General features: G+C 45.6%; 1 protein-coding gene across 3 annotated transcripts in view; it reads left to right on the top strand.

The window, feature by feature from the left end:
* Positions 1-13,796: 13,796 nt before the first annotated feature.
* Positions 13,797-21,685, top strand: part of LOC105493794 (G protein-coupled receptor 173) — a 32,748-nt gene continuing 24,859 nt past the window's right edge. For 2 of the 3 annotated variants that reach the window (XM_011761729.3, XM_071088972.1), the window contains exons 1-2: positions 13,797-14,735; positions 15,355-15,437. The gene's annotated coding sequence lies outside the window, so the exon portion shown is untranslated. The remainder of the gene's footprint in view (positions 14,736-15,354; positions 15,438-21,685) is intronic. The other variant, XM_011761730.3, reaches the window with a different exon arrangement.

Raw genomic sequence — 21,685 nt, 5'->3', positions numbered from 1 at the left:
GCCTGGAGATCAGAAGAGAGAACTGGGCTGGAGACACAAATTTGGGAGCCTGAGTACAAGACTTTGATTCTTAACCCCCAATATATATCACTCCTGAATGTTACTGTGGTTTCCTTACAGGTCTCCATGCTTCCTGTTTTTACCCTTCCAGTTCATCTTCCCTGCTTTCCCTGCTGGAGAGATTCTTCTGAACTGTAAAATAAGCCACATGATGCTTTAAAAATAAAAAGAAGGAAGAGGAGGGAAACAATCTCAGTAGTGCCCCAGTCTCTTAAGTGATAAAGTCCCATCTTCTTAACCCAGTACCTTAGAATTTTTTTGACATGTCCTTTGTGTCACCAACATATCCTGCAACCTCAATTCTCCCCTCCACCTCTAAATGCATCTCTCTCTGATCCAATCTTCCCAAAATGCTAGCAGTTCCTCGTGTTCTTCCTCTGCCTGGAATCTATCTTTTTCTCCCTCACCCATATCCTCCAAGAGAGATCCTATCATCTCATTCTTTAAAACTGAGCCCATGACTCCACATGTATAACTCTCATGATGAAGTTATTTTGCAACTTTCTGCCTCATCTGTCTGTCTCACCTGTGGGACTATGATCTTCAGGTTACTTTTTCCTTCTTTGGCAAGCTATGTATGTAGGACTCAGGCTCCCAACAATGCCAGTGATAATGGATACAAAATTGTGGTAAAGTCAGACAATAGAGTGCTCTTCAGCAAGAACAATGAACTACCTGTTCAGTCAACAGAGTGGATCTCACAAACATAAAATTAATCAAAAGAAGTATATACTTTTAGTTTTCCATTCATATAAAGTACAAACCCAGGCAAAACTAAATCATGCCCTTAGAAGTCAGAAAAGTGGCTACCCTGGACAGCGACTGGGAGGGGACACAGATGGGCCTTCTGGTCAGGATCTGTTTCTTTACTTGGATATGTTCAGTTTGTAAAAATTCAAGTTTTCCATAATTTTAGTGCACTTTCATGTGTGTGTGTTATACTCGAATAAAGGCAAAAGTAAACTAAGTTGATAGACCATCAAGAGAAGCAAGCAAGGAAATAAATACCATATGATTCAGGATGATGGTTACCTCTGGAGGAGAGAGAGGGAGATATGATTGACAGAAGTCAGTATGGTACTGACAGTGTTCTATTTTTTAACCTGTTTAGTCATTATACAGGTGTTTGATTTATGTTCATATTATTTAAAAGCGAATATATGGTTTATATACTTTTGTGTATGTATGTTATATTTTACCATAAAAATCTTTTTAGGGCCAGGCACGGTGGCTCACGCCTGTAATCCCAGCACCTTGGGAGGCCGAGGTGGGCGGATCACGAGGTCAGGAGTTTGAGACCAGCCTGACCAACATGGTGAAACTTCGTCTCTACTAAAAATACAAAAAAAAATTAGCCGGGCCTGGTGGTGGGTGCCTGTAATCCCAGCTACTCGGGAGGCTGAGGCAGGAGAATCGCTTGAACACAGGAGGCAGAGGTTGCAGTGAACCGAGATTGTGCCATTTCACTCCAGCCTGGGCAACAGAGTGAGACTCCATCTCAAAAATAAATAAATAAATAAATAAATAAATAAATAAACAAAAATCAGCCAGTTGTGGTCGTGGGCGCCTGTAGCCCCAGCTACTCGGGAGGTTGAGGCAGGAAAATCACTTGAACCTGAGAGGCAGAGGTTGCAGTGAGCCAACACTGCACCACTGCACTCCAGCCTGGGCAACAGAGCGAGACTTTGTCTCAAAAATAATAATGATAATAATATATATATACACACACATACACATATATATATTTAGTTATTTATTTATAAGTACATGCATTTCCAGGATACAGTTGTAAAGCAAATAGTGCAAAAGAAAAAGCAAAGTGTAATAGAATATCTCAGTATACTATCTTGTGTGAAAGAAAGAGAACCGAGAAATATATATTGTTCATTTGTGCAAAAACAAACAAACAAGCAAAAACAAGAAGGGTATACCAGAAACTAGTGAGATTTATTACCTACAGGGGATGTGTAGGAATGAAGTGAAAAGGATGAGAGGAGGGCCGGGTGTGGTGGTTCACGCCTGTAATCCTAGCACGTTGGGAGGCCGAGGCAGGTGGATCACGAGGTAAGGAGTTTGAGACCAGCCTGGCCAATATGGTGAAATCCCCTCTCTACTAAAAATACAAAAATTAGCCGAGCGTGGTGGTACGCACCTGTAGTCCCAGCTACTCATGAGGCAGGAGAATCGCTTGAAACCTGGAGGCAGAGGTTGCAGTGAGCCAAGATCGCGCCATTGACTGCAGCCTGGGCGACAGACAGAGGCTCCATCTCAAGACAGAAAGACAGAAAGACGAAAGAAGGAAAGGAAGAAAGGAAGGAAGAAAGGAAGAAAGGAAGAAAGAAAGGAAGAAGGAAAGAAAGAAAGAAAGAAAGAAAGAAAGAAAGAAAGAAAGAAAGAAAGAAAGAAAGAAAGAAAGAAAGAAAGAGAGAGAGAAAGAAAGAGAGAGAGAAAGAAAAGAGAGAGAGAGAGAGAGATGAGAGGATAGAATGGGGTACACGGGATGGGAAGTGACACTTCTCTGGGTATAATTTTTTGCAGTCTTAACTTTAAAAATCACGTTAACGTTTCACATAGTCAATCAATTAACAATGATGGTGGTGGAGGATGGAACACAAACAGCAACAGATGAGCCTATTTCAATGGAATAATGGGACTATACTAAAAGGGGGAAAACAAAAAGAACTGTAAACTAATATTAAACCTTAATCAGTAGCTTTATTTTTCACAGTGTGGGTCAACAATTCTGAAACTACTGAATGTGTATCCCAGGATTGAACAAACAAGTAAATATTGTGAATGAGGGGAAGTGAGGTTCTCACTGTTAGAGAAAGGAGTTAGAAATATGGAAAGTAGAAAGGCTGGAATAAACTCTGTATCTTGGGATTGGAATTAGAGTATCAGTATGAGTTTATGGTTTTTTCGTTTTGTTTTTTTGAGACAGCATCTCACTCTGTTCCCCAGACTGGAGTGCAGTGGCACGATCATGGCTCACTGCAGCCTTGAACTCCTAGGCTCAAGTGATTTTCCCACCTCAGCTTCCTGAGTAGCTGAGACCACAGGCATACTCCACCACGCCCAGCTAATTAGAAAAAAAATTTTTATAGAGACAAGGTCTCACTATGTTGCCCAGGCTGGTCTCAAACTCCTGAGCTAAAGCATTTCTCCCACCTTGGCCTCCCAAGGTGCTGGGAGTACAGGTATGAGCCACCATGCCTGGTCTGCTCATGGTTTTTAAGATGATACAGAGATTGATAGACAGATAAGATTAGATTAAATAAGACAGATAGATGATAGATAGATAATATAGATAGATTAGACAGACAGACAGACAGATAGATAGATAGATAGATAGATAGATAGATAGATAGATAGATAGATAGATGTATTCCTACACATATGTGTACATATGTATCCTAGCTCTGTCCACTAAGGTGGCCTAGAAACAATGATCCCCTAGTAGCAAGAACACACCTTATGCCCATAACTTGTTATCTCTATCAAAAGGAATGAAGTCTGGATTTTTGGAGACCTGGTTCCAGGGCTGTGTCAGGAAAAATACAAGATGAGCCGGGAGCATCTTGCTCTTCCAGGAAGTAAGGAAATCCTCAAAGAATGATGGAGCATGAGAAGGACACAAAAACAAGGACACAAATCAAAAGGACACAAAAAGACAAGCTCGAAAAGGCTCCCCTGTCAAATTCTGGAACAATTTGGGCATCAAAATTAATAATAAATGTGGCAGTTTATAACCCATTGAATAAACTGAGAATCCACAAAGCCATGATAAAACTAGCTAACTGAATGAATAAATAAGTGGAGGCAAAGGGGAAATTCTTCCTTATTGTAGAATGTGAACCAATAAATGCAGATGGAATTAGAAAATCACCATCTGGCAACCACCAAGGTAATAATTGTTTCAAGCAAGTGCAGTGAGACTGGGTGAGGGCGAGGGAAAATTATGGCTTTTTATTCCTTACACTCCTGTGTTGTTCAAGCGTCTCACAATGTGCATGCTCTGATGCATTACTTTTGTAATTAAAAATATGTATATTCTTTTGACTTGCTGAGGGACAAGTGCTTGTCACTGTCAGTGCTCTCTGCAAGATAGTGGAGATAAATAAATTGCACTGAGGCAGCACCCAGGAGCACTGTCTTCTGAGAGACAGAGATAAGAGCAGCAGCCCTAATTAACTGTAATGCTGAAAAATACACTGGAACATGGTGATAAGTAGGATCACTCTTGCCTGACTACCTCAGTACAGTGCTGGGAACATAATAAGTACTCAATAGATGCTTGCAGAAGGTGTAAAATAGTGAATCCGGTCTGCTACCTTTGCATGAGAAAAAAGGGAAAAGCAAAGTATAAGTATTATATACAAGTAAATATAGATGTACATATATAAGTATTATATATAGAGATACTTATATTTGCAAAAAGGAACACTAGAAGGATAAACTAAAAACTAATAAAAATAGTAACCTACAAGGGAGGGGGTGTAACAGGGTATAGGGACATGATGGAAGTGAGATTTCTCTGAATAAGCCTTGTTACAGAGTTGAGACTTTGGAAACAAAAACGTTTTACATATTCAAGATTAAAATTCAATTAAAAATTTAAAAATCAATCTCTAAAAATAGAAAACCAACTGGAATGAATAAACTTAACTATATCACATTGGTAACATAGCTTCCAAAGATAATATACTATTTCCAGCAACTTTAGAACACAGTTTTTGAATGCATATCCTTACTGGAATGTATTCCAAGAACAAATAGAACTACTAAGAAATCCTAGACTTCTTTCAGGAGTCTAATTGATGGTAGAAATATTGGTTAGATTAGTTTAATGCAGGGACACAAATACATAAATGTTGTTAGAAGCCAAGATTTTCAGTATAAAAATGCCATCTACGAAGTATAAACTTTTTTTTTTTTTTGAGATGGAGTTTTGCTTGTCACCCAGGCTGGAGTGCAATGGCGTGGTCTCAACTCACTGCAACCTCCATCTCCCGGGCTCAAGTGATTTTCCTACCTCAGCCTCCCGAGTAGCTGGGATTACAGGCATGCACCACCACGCCCGGGGTAATTTTGTATTTTTAGTAGAGACCGGGTTTCTCCATGTTGGTCAGGCTGGTCTTGAACTCCCAACCTCAGGTGATCCGCTCGCCTCGGCCTCCCAAAGTGCTGGGATTGCAGGCATGAGCCACCATGCCTGTCCTGAAGTATAAAATTTTTAAAAGTACATAAACACCTTGGAATATTAACTTTGAATTGGAAATATCAATATGATCCAACGACGTTTTTGCTTCTTTCAAAAAAAGTTTTTCCCTGCCTTGTTCATTGGAAATACCCAGAAGCAGTGACATCTAGTATCAATGAACGTGCCTAGCACCTGTATCTTGGTGTCTGAATACATCCCAACTAAAGAAATGGCTGATTCTAGGTCTGGAGCAGGAAATGTCCAACATGAGCCTGAGGCATCTTTTCCTACCAGAAACCAAGAAAACTATCAAAGACTACTTAGTGTCATGTTAAAAAGGCACAGAAACAAACTTGAAAGGGCTCCCACTGGCCAAATATGGGGTAATTTGAACATCAAACAGAATGATAATTGCAATGGATTGAAACACACTGAATATTTTTTAAAATGAGTTCATAATGGCACTAAAAACAAACAGCCGCCGGGTGCGGTAGCTCACGCCTGTAATCCCAGCACTTTGGGAGGCCGAGGCAGGCGGATCACGAGGTCAGAAGATCGAGACCATCCTGGCTAACACGGCGAAATCCCGTCTCTACTAAAAAATATCAAAAAAAAAAAATTAGCGAGGCGTGGTAGTGGGCGCCTGTAGTCCCAGCTACTCGGGAGGCTGAGGCAGGAGAATGGCGTGAACCCGGGAGGCGGAGCTTGCAGTGAGCTGAGATCGTGCCACAGCACTCCAGCCTAGGAGACAGCAAGACTCCGTCTCAAAAAAAAAAAAAAAAAAAAAGCAGCAAAAACAAAAAACATAAAAACCTCATTTGAACCACTGGAAATAACTAGGACATCAAGTCCTTCCTCTGAAAATTGGCATTTATAATGACAGAATTATATATTTATTTTGTCTTTCTTATGTAAATTCTATCTTGGGGTAACCCCAATGACCCAAGTTGATGAAGGGAAGTTTTTGTTTTTGTATTTTTCTGAGACAGAGTCTCCTTCTGTTGCTTGGGCTAGAATGCAGTGGTACGATCACAACTCATTGCAGCCTCAAATTCCTGAGCTCACACCATCCTCCAACTTCACCCTTCCCAAGTAGCTGGGATTATAGGCACATGCCACTGGGCCCCCTTAATTTTTCAATGTTTGTAGAGATAGGGTGTCACTATTTTGCCCAGGCTGGTGTCAAATTCCTGGCTTCAAGCGATCCTACCTCTTCGGCCTCCTGAAGTGTTGAGATTACAGGCATGAGCCACCATGCCTGGCCAGAAATATTTTACTTATAGAAAAAGGCTAGTTAATAAATGTAGAAAAATGACAGAATTAGAAAGATCACCACTTGCAAGTCCTAATAAAACAACTGATTCAGGCAATAATCATCAATACATGAAACCATTAGATGAAAGGTTGATGGGGAAATTTACCATGGAGAGATGAGGCTATTACCACCTTAACCCACTGATAAATCTTAACATCACTAACAGCAAGACCACCAGACATTATGTGCCGCTTGGTGTGTTGAAGTAGAAATCTCACAGCACCACCTCTAAAGTGTTGCAAATAATAATAGTTATAGTAATAATAATAATAAATAACCTGAAGACAATAGAGTCTTAAGAGCTAACTTCCAACTCCAGGAAAAAATGGAGTGGGGGGCAGATAAGGAACATGTTAAATGACACCACAAGGGAGCAAACGGAGAAATCCAAAAGATAGGTCCTTCTACAGGACAACTGCAACAAGTCAGTGGCATGAAACGAAAAGTGGGAAGGCAGGCCCTGCTCTAGGATTAAAGGACCCTCAAGAGACATGTCAAATCATTCAGTGTGTTCTGGTTTGAACAAGCTGGGTGTAAAAAGACATTTGATTATGAAGACAATTGGGTAATTGTGGACTTGCTATTATGAGACATCACCAAGGAATTGTTACCATCCTTCAGTGTAATAATGGTATAGTGGTTTTAAGATATTCCTATTTTTTAGAATTGCATACTGAAGTATATAGGGATGTGATACAATGTCTGAGATTTGATTTGAAATACTTCAACAAAAGAAAAATAGAGTAGATGAAATAAATACAGTAGAATCTTATTCATTGTCCAATCTGAGTAGCGTGTGTATGTGTATTCATGGTAGTACCCTCTGCATGTTTCGAATGTTCATAATTTTAAAAATTAAGTTTTTTGAGACAATGAAAGGGGATCCTGACTCTAAGAAAATGTTCAGAGTAAGTTGGAAAGGAGCATTTTTATTCAAGCCTTGTTTAGATTCAGTAACTAGGACAGTTTAAATGGGTGAGAAATGAATCAAACCATTCCCGGCTATTTATATACTATGTAAAAAAAATTCCTTATGATAGGAATGTGTTTTATTTTTTAAAATAAAATAATCATTAATGCTGGGGGCTTCTGAATACCATTAATATTCTATTTCTTGAGCCGAGCAGTGGTTAAGTGGATGTTTATTTTATAACGATTTCTTAATCTACAAGTCTTATGCACATTTCTATCTGTACATTATATTTCACAATTTAAAAAGTTGAATTTTTGAAAAGTAAAATTGAATAGTAGAACATGACACTTTTTCTCCCAATTCAGTGTAGCCTCACTGACTGGTTAAGGAGATCGTCGCAGCCCCATGAAGGTGCTTTGGCCCACCAGATTGTGGAGTACAGTCATTGTAGAGATAGAAACAGGAACAAATATGGAAGGAGCTTCTTAAATCTTCCAAAACGTGCTTATCTCCCTGCCTGCTCAGGGCGATAAACAGAGGGGCACAGGCAGAAAGGAATCAGGTCTCTTCCATTCCTGGAGTGTTGGAGTTAATTCAAAATGGGGGACTGTGGACCAGGTGCAGTGGTTCACACCTGTAATCTCAGCACTTTGGGAGGCCGAGGTGGACGGATCACCTAAGGTCAGGAGTTCAAGATCAGCCTGGCTAACATGGTGAAACCCCATCTCTACTAAAAATACAAAAATTAGCCGGGTGTGGTAGCAAGAACCTGTAATCCCAGCTACTGGGGAGGCTGAGGCAGGAGAATCGCTTGAACCCGGGAGGCGGAGTTTGCAGCGAGACAAGATCACGCCACTGCACTCCAGCCCAGGTGACAGAGTGAGATTATGTCTCGAAAAAAGAAAAGAAAAGGAGGGGGGACTGTGGCTACAAGTGCATGACTCAGTTTCCCCTGTTCCCCTTGTCTTCTCTCCCTACAACTCTGCCTGATGATTTCTGTGTGCCCATCTCATAAATACAGACCTTTCTGGAGAACCCTCTCCTCCCACCGCAAAGGGAGGAAAGTTGCTTCAGAGTGGATAGTGAGTGTGTGGTGGGGTTCAGTCCAACTGGCCCCTCCCACCCTCCTTGGCAAGGCATTCCTTCCCCATCACTCTTCCTCACCATCGCCAACAACAGAACAATCCTTTCTCTTGACGGCCTTGGAAGGTCATGAGTGAAGGCTAACTGGGGGCCAACTGAGATAGCAGGAGTCCAGGTCAGGATCCCTGTCTTGAGATAAAGTCTGAGATCCTCAGGCTGGCATTCAGGGTCTCATCCCTGCCTCCTGAGCGTCCCTCATCAGGCCACACCAAATTGCTTCCAGCATGCTCCAAACACACTACTCTCTGGGACCCCCTAAGCCTTTATACAGGCTGTTTCACTTACCTAGTCACCTTTTTAAATGGAATTAAGAGGCACATGGTACTGATTATGTCTTGACACTGTTCTAAACACTTCACAGATATTACTTCATTTATCCTCACAACCCTATTATAAGCACTATTATCACCCCATTTAACAGATAAGGAACTTGAGGCACAAGGAGGGTAAGAGGCACGGATTCAAACCCAAGCAGTCTGGTGCCTGAGTCAGTGCTCTTAGCCACTGCACTATGCTGCCTCTTAAACTTCTGACTCACTTCCACTTCTTCCACACTGACCTTGGGTGTCAACACCTCCCCCCACCCTGCACGTGACATTTTCAAGCTCCCACAGCTCTCAGTTCCCACCTTCGCTTCACACTGTGATGAAACAATCTGATTGCCTCTTTTACTTTTTCATTTTTAAAAACTTTGTATTGAAGTAGTATAACACATACTCATTCTCTCTCTCCTGCCACCATGTGAAGAAGGTCCTTGCTTCCCCTTCATCTTCTGCCACACTTGTAAGTTTCCTGAGGCCTCCCCAGTCATGCAGAACTTTACAGGGCTTTGACACCTGGGCACATGTATCTCATCTAAAGAAGGCACTGACTCCTGCCAGTATCTAACACCAAACTCAAGCTAACCAGAGCCTCATCTTTAGGCCCAGACAAAGTTTATATCTTCCAGGTTACAGCAGTTCCATGTAAAGATGACGATCATGTAAGGATTCCAGCCAATTCTTGTCTCAGAATCGGACTCACCTGCTGATGCACCCTGGGGACCCTTAGACCAGGCAGCCGGAGATTTCCATTCCCTGGACAGGCAAGGCCAGCACCCTTAAATCAGCAATAAGAAGATACAGATGACTGGCCTCCTCCGTCATCAACCCTTAAGAATAAGGGATGGAAATCTCTGAAGGGTGAATGAAATAGGAAGAGCAATGGGTGGTTACAGGAGGATGAAAAAACTCAAACAACAGCTAAAACAAGAGCTAGGCAAATAAACCATGGGATAACAGAAAATCCAAAATAAGGGAGAGAAAATGGCCAGAATCCCAGCTAAAGTGACATGTCCATGACTCTTCTGGGAAAACCCAAATAAGGGAGAAATGAGGTGGTAACCAGAGTGGGGGAGCTGAAATCCCCTCCTTTTCTAGAACATCTAATGATTATTCCACCCCCTAATTAAAGAAACACCCATAAAATTAGAAACCCAAACTCCCTTCTGTGCAACTCGTTCTCACAAACACACCTGCACTTCTCTCTCTTAAGTGTTTACTTTCGCCTTGTAATAAAAGCTTCTTGCCTTTCCCTTCAAAAAAGAAGAGAAAAGTACTTGAGGCCAGGTGCGGTGGCTCGTGCCTGTAATCCCAGCACTTTGGGAGGCAGGAGGACTCTGCTTGAGCCCAGGAGTTCAAGACCAGCCTGAGCAACATAGTGGGTCTCTGTCTCAATAAAAAAAAAAAAAAAGAAAAGAAAAGCACTCGAGATATAATGCACACTTTCGATGAACTGTTACTAAGCCACCTGAGTAATCAGCTCCAAAATCAAGAACCAGAACATTCTCAGCACTCTAAAAAGTCTCTTTGGCCGGGCGCGGTGGCTCACGCCTGTAATTCCAACACTTTGGAAGGCAGAGGTGGGCAGGAGTTCCTGAGGTCAGGAGTTCGAATGCAGCCTGGCCAACATGGTGAAACTCTGCCTTTACTAAAAATACAAAAATTAGCTGGGCGAGGTGGTGGGTGCCTGTAATCCCAGCTATTCGGGAGGCTGAGGTAGGAGAATCGCTTGAATCCGGGAAACAGAAGTTGCAGTGAGCCCAGATCACACCTCTGTACTCCATCCTGGGCGACAGAGTGAGAGTTCAACTCAAGAAAGAAAGAAAGAAAGAAAGAAAGAAAGAAAGAAAGAAAGAAAGAAAGAAAGAAAGAAAGAAAGAAGGAAAGAAAGAAAGAAAGAAAGAAAGAAAAGAAGGAAGGAAGGAAGGAAGGAAGGAAGGAAGGAAGGAAGGAAGGAAGGGAAAGAAAGAAAGAAAGAAAGAAAGAAAGAAAGAAAGAAAGAAAGAAAGAAAGAAAGAAAGAAAGAAAGAAAGAAAGGAAGGAAGGAAGGAAGGAAGGAAGGAAGGAAGGAAGGAAGGAAGGAAGGAAGTCTCTTTGGGCCTCCTACTCAGACCCCAGTGGTAATCACTATTCTGACTTCTATCACAATATATTGGTTTTGCCTGGTTTTGAACTTTATATGTATGGAATCATACAGTATTCTTTTGTCTGGTATATTCTGCTCAGTGTAATGTCTGTGGGATTCATCCATATTGTAGTTGTGAGTCATTTCTTCTCATTGATGTATACTATTCCAATGTGCAAATATACCACAATTTATGTATCATTCTCCTATTGATGGCATTTGGGTTGTTTCCAGTTTGCACTGTTACAAATAGTGCTTTTATGAACATTATCATACATGTCTTTTGGTAAACATATATACGCATTTCGGATGGGCACATACATAAAAGTAGAACTGCTGGGTTATGAAGTGTGCATGTGGTCACCTTAGTAGATATTGCTAAACAGTTTCCAAAGTGGCTATATCAATTTATACTCTCATCAATACCGTATGAGAGCTCTAATCACTCCACATTCTCACCAATATTCGGTATTGTCTTTTTCTTTCTAGTCAATCTAGTGAGCATGGTTTCATTTTGTATTTTTTTTTTTTGACTACCGATGAGGTTGAGCACATTTTCCTAAGTTTTTGGCCAGTTGGCTATCCTCTTTTGCAAGATCCCTGTTCAAGTGTCTTGTCTATTATTCTATTGGGTTATCTGTCTTTTTCTTATTGGTTGGTAAAAGTTATTTGTATATTCTGGATATGAGCCTTTTACTGGATATATATTTTGCAAATATTTTATCTAATTGTATGACTTATCTTTTCACTATTTTAATGGTATCCTTTGATAACCAGAAGTTTTAAATGTTAATGCTGTTCAATGTATCACTCCTTTCCTTTATGGTAATTACTTCTTGTCTTGTTCAATTCCTTCCTTACCCCAAGGTTATAAAGGTATTCTCTTATATCATATTTTAGAAGCCTTATTGTTTTGCGTTTTTTTTGTTTTGTTTTGTTTTTGAGACAGAGTCTTGCTCTGTCGCCCAGGCTGGAGTGGAGTGGCGCGATCTCGGCTTACTGCAGCCTCGACCTCCTGGGCTTAAGCAAGCCTCCTACCTCAACCTCTGGAGTAGCTGGGACCACAGGCGTGCACCACCACTCCCTGCCAATTTTTGTATTTTTAGTGGAGACGGGGTTTTGTCATGTTGGCCAGGCTTTTCTCGAACTCCTGAGCTCTAGCAATTTGCCTGCCTTGGCCTCACAAAGTGCTGGCATTACAGGCGTGAGCCCGTGCCCAGCCTGTTTTGCCTTTTTTTTTTTTTCAAGACAGAGTCTTGCTCTGTTGCCCAGGCTGGAAGTGCAGTGGTGAGAACACAGCTCACTGCAGCATCCTGGGCTGGAGTGATCCTCCCACCTCAGCCTCCCAAGTAATTGGGACTACAGGCCCACACCACCATGTCCAGATAATTTTTAAATTTTTTGTAGAGACAGGGTCTCAATATGTTGTCCTGGCTGGTCTCAAACTCCTGAACTCAAGCAATCCTCCTGCCTTGGCCTCCCAAAGTGCTGGGATTACAGGTGTGATCCGCTACACCCAGCCTCCAAAACATTTTCTAATTTTCCATGGATTTTTCTCCCTCCCCAAAGCATGTGGGCATAAAAATGACCACCGGAGGGCCTTGTCAAAATACAGATTTTGGAGCCCCATCTGAAACCTCCTAGATTAGTATTTCTGGGAGGTAGGCCTGGGTATCTACACTTTACAAGTTCTCCCAGAGATTCAGACACAAGTGGGTTCCAGGTCCACAGTCTGGTAGCAGAGCCTGCATTTCCTAAGGGCAGAGAGCACAGGTCTGAGTCACCTGGTACTATTAGTGCCCAGCACTGGGCCTAACATAAAGCCATTTGTCATAAATGAAGGAACCAATGGATGAAGGATGAAAGGAAATAAAACACAATTTCTTATATCAAGATAATTTGAATTCTTGAATGCTGTAACTTAGGGGAACCACTGAAGCATCATCTGGTCCCAGTTTAATCATATTTGAAACAAATATTTTTTTCCTTGTCTTCATATCTCTGACTACCAAACATTCTCCTCACCTCTCCTATGCTGCTGTCCTGGGACATAGCTTTAAGTATGGGTTCTGCCTATCTGCTGGCCCTAAGAAAGTGGGGATGGCATAGGAGATATCCTGAGAGGGGGCTGTTCAGAGTTGGGCAGCGCTCCTTTCACACCCCCCCACACCCCCCCCCACCCCCGCCCAGCCAACCTCCAGGCCTTGCAGGGGAAAATGCCCATAGAACCCCATTCTAAATCAGTGTATGAATCCCACCTCTCCGGGCCCTAAGCATGCCTCCCAGCCCAAAGCTTTTGAGAAACTTTCGCCGGACCTTTGTCCCGACCCAGACCCTAGCGTCCCCTACGCCCTGCCTCCTCTGCACTTGCAGCCCATGTGAGTTGCTCTCTCAGCAGCCTCTTGGCCATCTCTCACCACCTCCACTCATGCCTCTCTCGAGCATCTCAGAAAGGCCCGAACCTGACTTCCCCAGCCAGCTATTGTCCTGGCAGCACAGTTGCCACGCCAGCGTCCCCACCCAGTCAGCCAGCCAGCCGGCTGCTCCCTGGCCTCGCCAGCCCCCCCTCCCCGCCCCGCCCCAGGGAGGACCAGGCTGGCAGCTGGGAGTCTCCCTGCCTGCTCAGCCTTCCTCCTTCCCTCCCTCTCCCTCCCTGCCTCCCTCCTCCTCCGCCCGCCCCTGAGGCAGGGACCGTGCAAATCGAGGAGAGGGGGGACGGACAGGCCTGATGGGGTCCAGCTTAGGGCCCGAGATTCCCCACTGATGCTCTATCCAGGATGGGTGTCCCCAGCATCGTGGGACCTGGATTTGTGTGCACCGGGGTGGTTCCCAGGCCAAGAGGGTCCCTCCGGCAGTCCCTTAGTGCCCTCGTTTTGCATGAGGACCCCCCTCGGATGCTCTGAGCCACCCTCCTCAACCCGGATCTAAAACCCGGGACACAGCTATCAGGCCAGCCTCTCTCTCCACCCCACCCCCTCTTTCTGGCGTCCATCCCCTCCCCAACACCACCTCTGCTGCTGCCTCTGGCTGTGGACCTGCACCTCTTCCCCATCCCCGCCAGGCCCAGGGAGCGGGGTGAGCCTGGATGAGAGCCCCCCCAATCTGGGGCTCTCCCAGGCCATGGCCCGTGTGCTCCCAGGGAGGAGCCCCGGACCCTGAGCATCTGCTGGAGGCTTGGCAGAGGCCCCGCGGGGACCGTGTCTTCTGAGGACAAAAGGCGGCAGCCAGCAGGCAGACGGAGGGGGCGGTGGGGGGAGTAGGGGGACCGGCAGCCAGGCAGGCAGACGGGTAGCAGGGGCCAGCACTGGCCCCCCTCCCAGCTTGGCAGTAGCATGAAGATGGGTGTGGGAGTGTATAGTGGAGGAAGCACCTGCCGGGACCCCCACCTGCCAGCTAGTTGGGCACCCCAAGGCTGTGTGCTGCCCACCTGGTGTTCCCCAACACCCCTAGCCCTACCCAGTGCACCCCTCCGGTGCCTGCTTTCCCTGATGCCTGCGATTTAGACCAGCCCGGCTGTATCCACGGCAACAGAAGCAGGAGTGTCACTGGCTGCCAGATCACTGAGGGTCCCACAATGTGGCCCGGGCTGTGATTTACCTGGGTGAGACAGCTTGAGTCCCCATCGTGGATTCTAAGACATCCCTGCTGAGAGAGCCCAGGTAAGCAGTCAGCATCCCTCCACCAAGGATTGGGGGCTGGGACTTCTGTTCTGTCTCCCCACACATACTTCAGAGTCTCCATCACTGCCATGCTCTCCGTCTCTCTCTGACTCTGTTAGTCTCTTTCTGCTCCATCACAGGGGCTCCTTGGCACCCAAGCCTGGGGACTCCTCATCTTACCCCCATCTTCCCCAATCCCAAATGTCCCATGAAAAAGGGAACCACCACCTGTTTCCCCCACAGGGTCTGTTTTTATCATCATGGTTGCGTTTGGGCATGAGGCTGTGTTAATCTTTCCTTGTGTGCTGGCTGTGGAAGGGATGCCTGGGATCCCGGCCGTGTTCCCTTTACAATGCCTGCACCCTGGGCAGGCTCAGCCTCTTGCGGCTGCTCCTCTCCCTCTCCCTCCTCCTCCACTCTCTTCCAGGATCCTTGGCCTGCTGGCAGGGTGTGTGTGTGTGTGTGTGTGTGTGTGTGCATGTGTGCACCTGGGTAGCAAGCAGGTGGGTAGACATGACAGAGAAGCTGCTCCCAGCCCAGACCACCCCCCATTCCTTCTTTCCTCCTTTCCTTCCTTCCTTCCTCCACCACTGCACCCCCCCTCCATCTCTCCCTACAGGTATCAGAGTTTTGCTCACTCACCACTGAAGATGTTGCCGATTCCCAGCTAGAGGGAGGAAGCCACTGTAGAGCTAAAGGACGGTGAGGTGGTAGTGGGGAGCACTTCCAGGCCCTAGGCTGCCTGATGGTTCTGTGGGGGCAAAGATCAAGCCCATGACAACCTGCAGGGGCCAGGAACAACATGGTTGTCCCTACAGTGTGGGACACAGCCTCCACCACAAGGCTATCTGTCTCTGTTTCAGATGCCCATGTTGTGTCTGGGAACCCCCAGATCTTGTGGCCTTGTGTCCAGTAGCCAGAGGTCTGTATATCTGGAAGGGCAGGAAAGCCTGGTACATACAGAACATGGATCCTCCCAGGGACACTTCCCCCAACTACTAGCTCTGCAACTTTAGCGGAAGCATGCCACTTACTGAACCTCAGTTTTCCCATCTGTCAAAGAGACTGATAACCCTTCCCTGATGGGTGTGTGTAGGCATTGAATGAGTTGGTGCGTTTAAGTAAGAGATGCGCATCGAGGTGGCACTGAAGCAATGTCAGCAAAGCTCACGGTCAATATTGTTGCTGATTATTCATGATTAATAGTGTTATTGATTACTTGGAGGAGGGACAGGTCTTTCTTCTCCAGGGTCTCAGCAGAGATCTGGGGAGGGCAGCAAGTGGGCAGATGGAGAGGAGTGGAAGAGAGGCAGGAGAAGCCTTGTGTTAATACTTCTCGTTTGTAGAGAATGATAAGTGGTTATGGGCAGAGCCTCCCTCCCCCACCCCACTCCAGGCTTCTTTCCCTGCACTTGTCCCTGTTTGTGCACACACACACATGCATACACACACAGAGGCTTGAGCCCCCATGAGCCAGCAAAGGCCTGGCTTGCAGCCTGCAGCCTTCCTGGCCCTGGTGATGTATGTGTCTCCCTGTTGAGGGGAGACTTGGCAAGAGTTTGGCCTGTGGTCAGTGGTTGGCAGGGCCTGGAGATGAGGCTGAAGCTCCTGAGATCATGGGGCTTCGGGTAGAGCTGGGGTGTGGCCCATGCAGCAACCAGACCTGTGAGGGACGCCTCCCGGGGAGCTGCTCACCTAGAGCCTGGGATGGGGGAAGAAAGGGGTCTGCTGGCTGATTTTGGGGTATGGAGATGTGATGGGACACAGAGTGTGGGGTTGGTGACCAAGGGAAGAGAAGGAATGGGGAAAGACTGAGGCACAGAAGACCATCTCTGTGGGGGCAGGGAGGGGGACTTTGAGGCATAAAGTAGACTTTTCTGAAGAAGCATTTGGTGTGGGAGAGGACCTGGTCTGTGGTCTGGAGGCCTCTGGGCCCGAGCGTGGGTGTATATATGTTACTGGAAATGTGTGGCTGAGTGTGTAGTTTGTGTGTGCATGTCTCTTCATGGGCAATGTGGCTGTGTATGAACCTATGTGTGTGAGCAGGCCGTGTGATGGCATGCGTGTGAGTGTGTGGGTATCTGGGTAGGCTTGTGTGTGTACTGTGGGGTGGGCATGACTTTGCATGTCTGTCTGGGTGATCAAATGGGCATGTTTGATTTTGAGCCTGAGTGTGGGTGTGTTTTCTCTGAGCCATCAGGCCTGTTGAATGTCTGGTTGTATATGTGTGTGGCATCAGTTTTTCTTTGAGTGTATGTGTCTGGTTGTATGTGTATGAGTGTGTGGGTTTCAGAATGCCTGGGTGTGCTTGCCCAATTAGATGAATGCCTAGTTGTATCTGATTGTGCATACTGGTGTGTGCTCATGAGTGTAGGTGCATCTAAAGGGTGTGTTTTTGAGTGCAAGGGCATATATGTGCATGTCCATGCATGTATGAGAGGGTGTATATGTGTGTGTGTATATATGAGTGTGTCTGTCCTGCATTTGTGTGGGTAGTCTTTTGACTTTCTGTGAATGTCTGTATGTGGGTTCTCCAGCATTTTAAATTATATAGATGTCCATGTGTGCATGTTCCAGTGTATATCACCTATAGACAAACCTTTATGTCCACATCCGATTAGGGAAATGTTAGTGTAGGTGGGCACACTAGTATAAGGAGAACTAATTGTATGGGTAGGGGAGAGTGTGTGAATGAAAATCTATTTTGTGGGTATGCCTACGTGTGCACATTTGATTGTGTATGTGAGTATGTCTGTGTGGGGGAGTGTATGCCTGTCTGGACACAAACACACACACACACGCAAAATGCTGTGTGCATAGGTGAAATGGTGCATTGTCTATATGTCTAATTGTGTTTGTGTGTACACTGTTATGTGTGAGTAAATGTCTGATTGTGGCATGCATGAGTAGCTACTTGGATGTGCATGTCTCATTATGTGTTTTGTCTGAATTTCTGAGTGCGTGTGAATGTGTATTTGAATATGCCTGTGAGTGATTGTGAGTGTATATGTGAGTGTATATGCTAGTATGTGTGAACATCTGGCTGTGTGTGTTTCATTGAACATGTCTGTATATGCCTGCCTGTCCATACACATCCGTGTGTGTGTGTGTGTGAATATACCTGTGTGTATGCCTGTACATTCAGACAGGCATACACAGAGGTATATTCATATGTGTGAATGTGCCAGTTTGTACAGTTCTAATTATTTGCATGTATGTGTTTGCGTTAATGCATCTTTGTTCTGGAGCATATGTTGTAGAACACAATATAAGGTAATGTCCATGCATGCCACTCTCAGCCTATAAGTGTGTTTAAGTGTGTGTGTGTGAGAGAGAGAGGATGTGTGTGAGGATGTGTGTGTCTGTGATGAGTGTGGATCAGTCCTTCTTGTGTGGCTGGATGTACAGTTGTGTGTATGTGAGTGTACTTCCATGTGTGCATGTGTGTGAATATACCTTTGTGTCCAAGTCCATCTGTGAGAATGTAGGTGTAAATGATTCCTCTTTATTGTGTAGCTTCTCATATGGGTGTATGCACTTGTAGGAATGTACATGATGTACATATCTGGCTGTGATAGTGTGAGCATGTTTTGTGAGTACATTTGTATTTCCATGTCTGACTGTATGCATATGAGAATGAATTAATGAACAAGTCTATGTGCATGTGAACATGCCCACTTGTGTGTACAAGTCTGTGTTAGGAATGTCTGCGTATCTGTACTTCATGTCATTTACAAGCATGTGCATATCTAGGTGTTTAGGTGTGTGAGTACACCCACACAGGTGTGTGAGTGTGTAAATATATGTGGTCATGTCTGGGTGTGTGTGTGCACACATTTGGGAGCTTGCCTCTCTGTCTCCATGTTTGTTCATCATCTCCTTGGGTGTGATACAAAGTCTGTCTGTGGACATGTGAAGGTATGCATGTATGTACCCCTGTGTTTGTGAATGAATGTATGTCATTCGTGGGCATTATGTCATGTGAATGTATGTCATGCATGCATGCCTATGTTCAAGAGTAAACAGGCCAGGTGCGGTGGCTCACGCCTGTAATCCCAGCACTTTGGGAGGCCGAGGCAGGTGGATCACGAGGTCAGGAGATCGAGACCATCCTGGCCAACATGGTGAAATCCCGTCTCTACTACAAATACAAAAATTAGCCAGTCGTGGTGGCAGGCTCCTGTAGTCCCACCTATTCGGCAGGCTGAGGCAGGAGAATGGCGTGAACCCGGGAGGCGAGGCTTGCAGTGAGCTGAGATCGCGCCACTGCACTCCAGCCTGGGCGACAGAGCAAGACTCTGTCTCAAAAAAAAGAAAAAAAAAGGGTAAACGGATGTAGACGTGTGACTAAGTACAGTGTGAGTGAGTCCATGTGTAAGGATGAGTGTAGGTGTTTGTGCATGTGTCTGTCAGTCGATGTGAGAGAGATACTTGGCCTTGGGCCTGTGCAGATTGGGCCTTATTGGCAAGGGGATGAAAAGGGAGAATACTTACAAGTCTGTGTACCTCAGTATGTATTTATGTGTATGACTGAGAGTCACTGGTGCCCTGCGAGACTATGACTGTCTGTAAGTGTGTAGACATCCTGCAGATTGGCAAGTTATGACACCTGATGCCTGTGACCCCCATTCTGGGGCTTCTCTGGCCTTGACCATGTACTGGGCTTTTGTGGGGGTCTCAGGATAATTCCTGTCATTATTCACACTCAAGAAGTGGGCACCAATCATGGCCGATGTCCTACTGGGGAAAAGAGGCCCGTTTAGAAAAAGATTCTTTGAAACACAAAGACCTCCCTTCTCATCCCCCCAACCATCAAAGGCCCAGAGTAGAGTGGCATTGTATGGTATCTAGGGTTGGTAAATAGTTTTCACTGAGAGGACCCAAATTATGCCATCCAGGCAGAAATCTAGACAGTGAAACCCCGTCTCTACTAAAAATACAAAAACAAAATTAGCCAGGTGTGGTGGCGGGTGCCTGTAATTCCAGCTACTCGGGAGGCTGAGGCAGGAGAATGGTGTGAACCCAGAAGCCGGAGCTTGCAGTGAGCTGAGATAGCGCCACTGCACTCCAGCCTGGGTGACAGAGCGAGACTCTGTCTCAAAAACAAAAAAAAAAAAGAAAAGATCTTAGTAAAGTGTGTGTGTGTGTGTGTGTGTGTGTGTGTAGACTGGTATATCTGGTGAGAGAGAAAGGATGTGGTCTGCATGTGTGTAAGAGATAGCATGTCCCGGGTGCAGTGGCTCATGCCTGTAATCCCAGCGCTTTGGGAGGCCAAGGCCGGTGGATCACCTAAGGTCAGGAGTTTGAGACCAGCCTGATCTATATGGTGAAACCCCATCTCTATTAAAAATACAACTGGGCGTGGTGGTGCATGCCTGTAGTCCCAGCTACTCGGGAGGCTGAGACAGGAGAATTGCTTGAACCCAGGAGGTGGAGGTTGCAGTGAGCCGAGATCACACCACTGCACTCCAGCCTGGGCAACAGAGCAAGACTCCGTCTCAAACAAAAAAAAAGAGAGAGAGAGAGAGCGCATGGGTGTATGGGTGTTTCTGGGTAGGGTGTGCATGTGAGGCATTTGGGTGTGTTTGGGAGTGTGGGGTCAGTGTGGTTGTATGTAAAGTGGCCTGTGTGGGTGGAGGATGGTATAAGTGAGAGTTGGGCTGGGGATATGTGTGAGGATGTGTGTATTTGAAGGGTATGTGAGTGTGGGTTTATCTGAATGGTGAGATAGGGTGGGTGGTGTGCATGAGAAAGAGAATTTGGGCACATCTGGGTGAGGGTGGGAGTGTATATAATTGGGGGTGTCTATGGAGTGTGTGTATGGGTGGTGTGTGTGAGACAGTATGGATGTATCTGCATTGTGTGTGTACAGTGTGAGTAGATCTGGCTGATGGTGATTAAGAGAATTGGGGGTCGAGATTGTGTTTGTGTGTAAGAGAGAGTGGGGGTGTTTCTGAGTGTGGTAGAGGTGTGAGCACGCATGTCTTCTGTGGGAAGAGTGTGCGCTGGATAAGGTGTGAGAGTTTGGGTTTAACCGGGTTGGAGGCAAGTGTGGATGTAGTGGGGGGGTGTATCAGAATATAGGTGCATGTGAGGTGTGGATGTATCTGGATGGTGTGTGAAAGAGAAAGTGTGTAGGTACATTTGGGCTGTGTGTGAGACAGAGTGTGGATGTATTGGGGGTAGAGTGGGTTTGAATGTGGGTGTATCCGGATGGTAGGCGAGTGACAGCATGGGTATATTTGGGTGATGGAGTGTGCAATAAAGTATGTCTGGATGGCGTGTGATGAGAGCTTCGGTTGTATCTGGGTGGAGAATGTGGGCATATATGTACTTGGGTGTGGGTGTGAATGTGTATAACTGGATGGGTTGTGTAAAAGAGAGTTGGGGGCACAGCTGAGTGGGAAGTGTGTGTATGGAGTGTGGGTGCTTGTGGGTGGTGTGGAGGAGATGAGAGCATGGGTGGATCTGGGGAGTGGGGCATGTGCAGAGGTCCACTGGATGGCATGTGTGAGAGTTGGATATGTCCAGGTGGGTTGTGTGTGTGGATGGAGTTATACCTGGGTGGTGCATGTGGCTTTGAGTGGATCTCCATGGTCTATATGGGATAAATCTGGATGATTATGTAGGAGAGGATGGATGTGTCTGGATGGGGCTGTGAGAGTGGGGCTGTATTTGGAGTGTGTGTGTACTGTGAGAGTGGGGCTGTATTTGGAGTGTGTGTGTGTGTGTGTATGGGTATGAGAATGATGTGTGTGTCTGTGTGTGTGGATGTATTTGGCTTGGGAATTTGTGAATGTGAGTACTTGGATGGGGTGTGGGTAAGTGTAGTCTCTTTGGAAGGTATGTGTGTCATTATGGGTGTGTCTTAATACTGTGTGTGAGAGAGAGAGAGATTGTAGGTGCACCTGGTTCGGGTATGAGGGCTCTGAGTTGGGGTGGGGTACAAG

The sequence above is a fragment of the Macaca nemestrina genome, chromosome X (assembly GCF_043159975.1).
Source record: "Macaca nemestrina isolate mMacNem1 chromosome X, mMacNem.hap1, whole genome shotgun sequence".
Classification (NCBI taxonomy): Eukaryota; Metazoa; Chordata; class Mammalia; order Primates; family Cercopithecidae; genus Macaca; species Macaca nemestrina.
The sequence above is the reverse complement of the archived record's forward strand: the minus strand, read 5'-3'. Positions and strand labels throughout refer to the sequence as shown.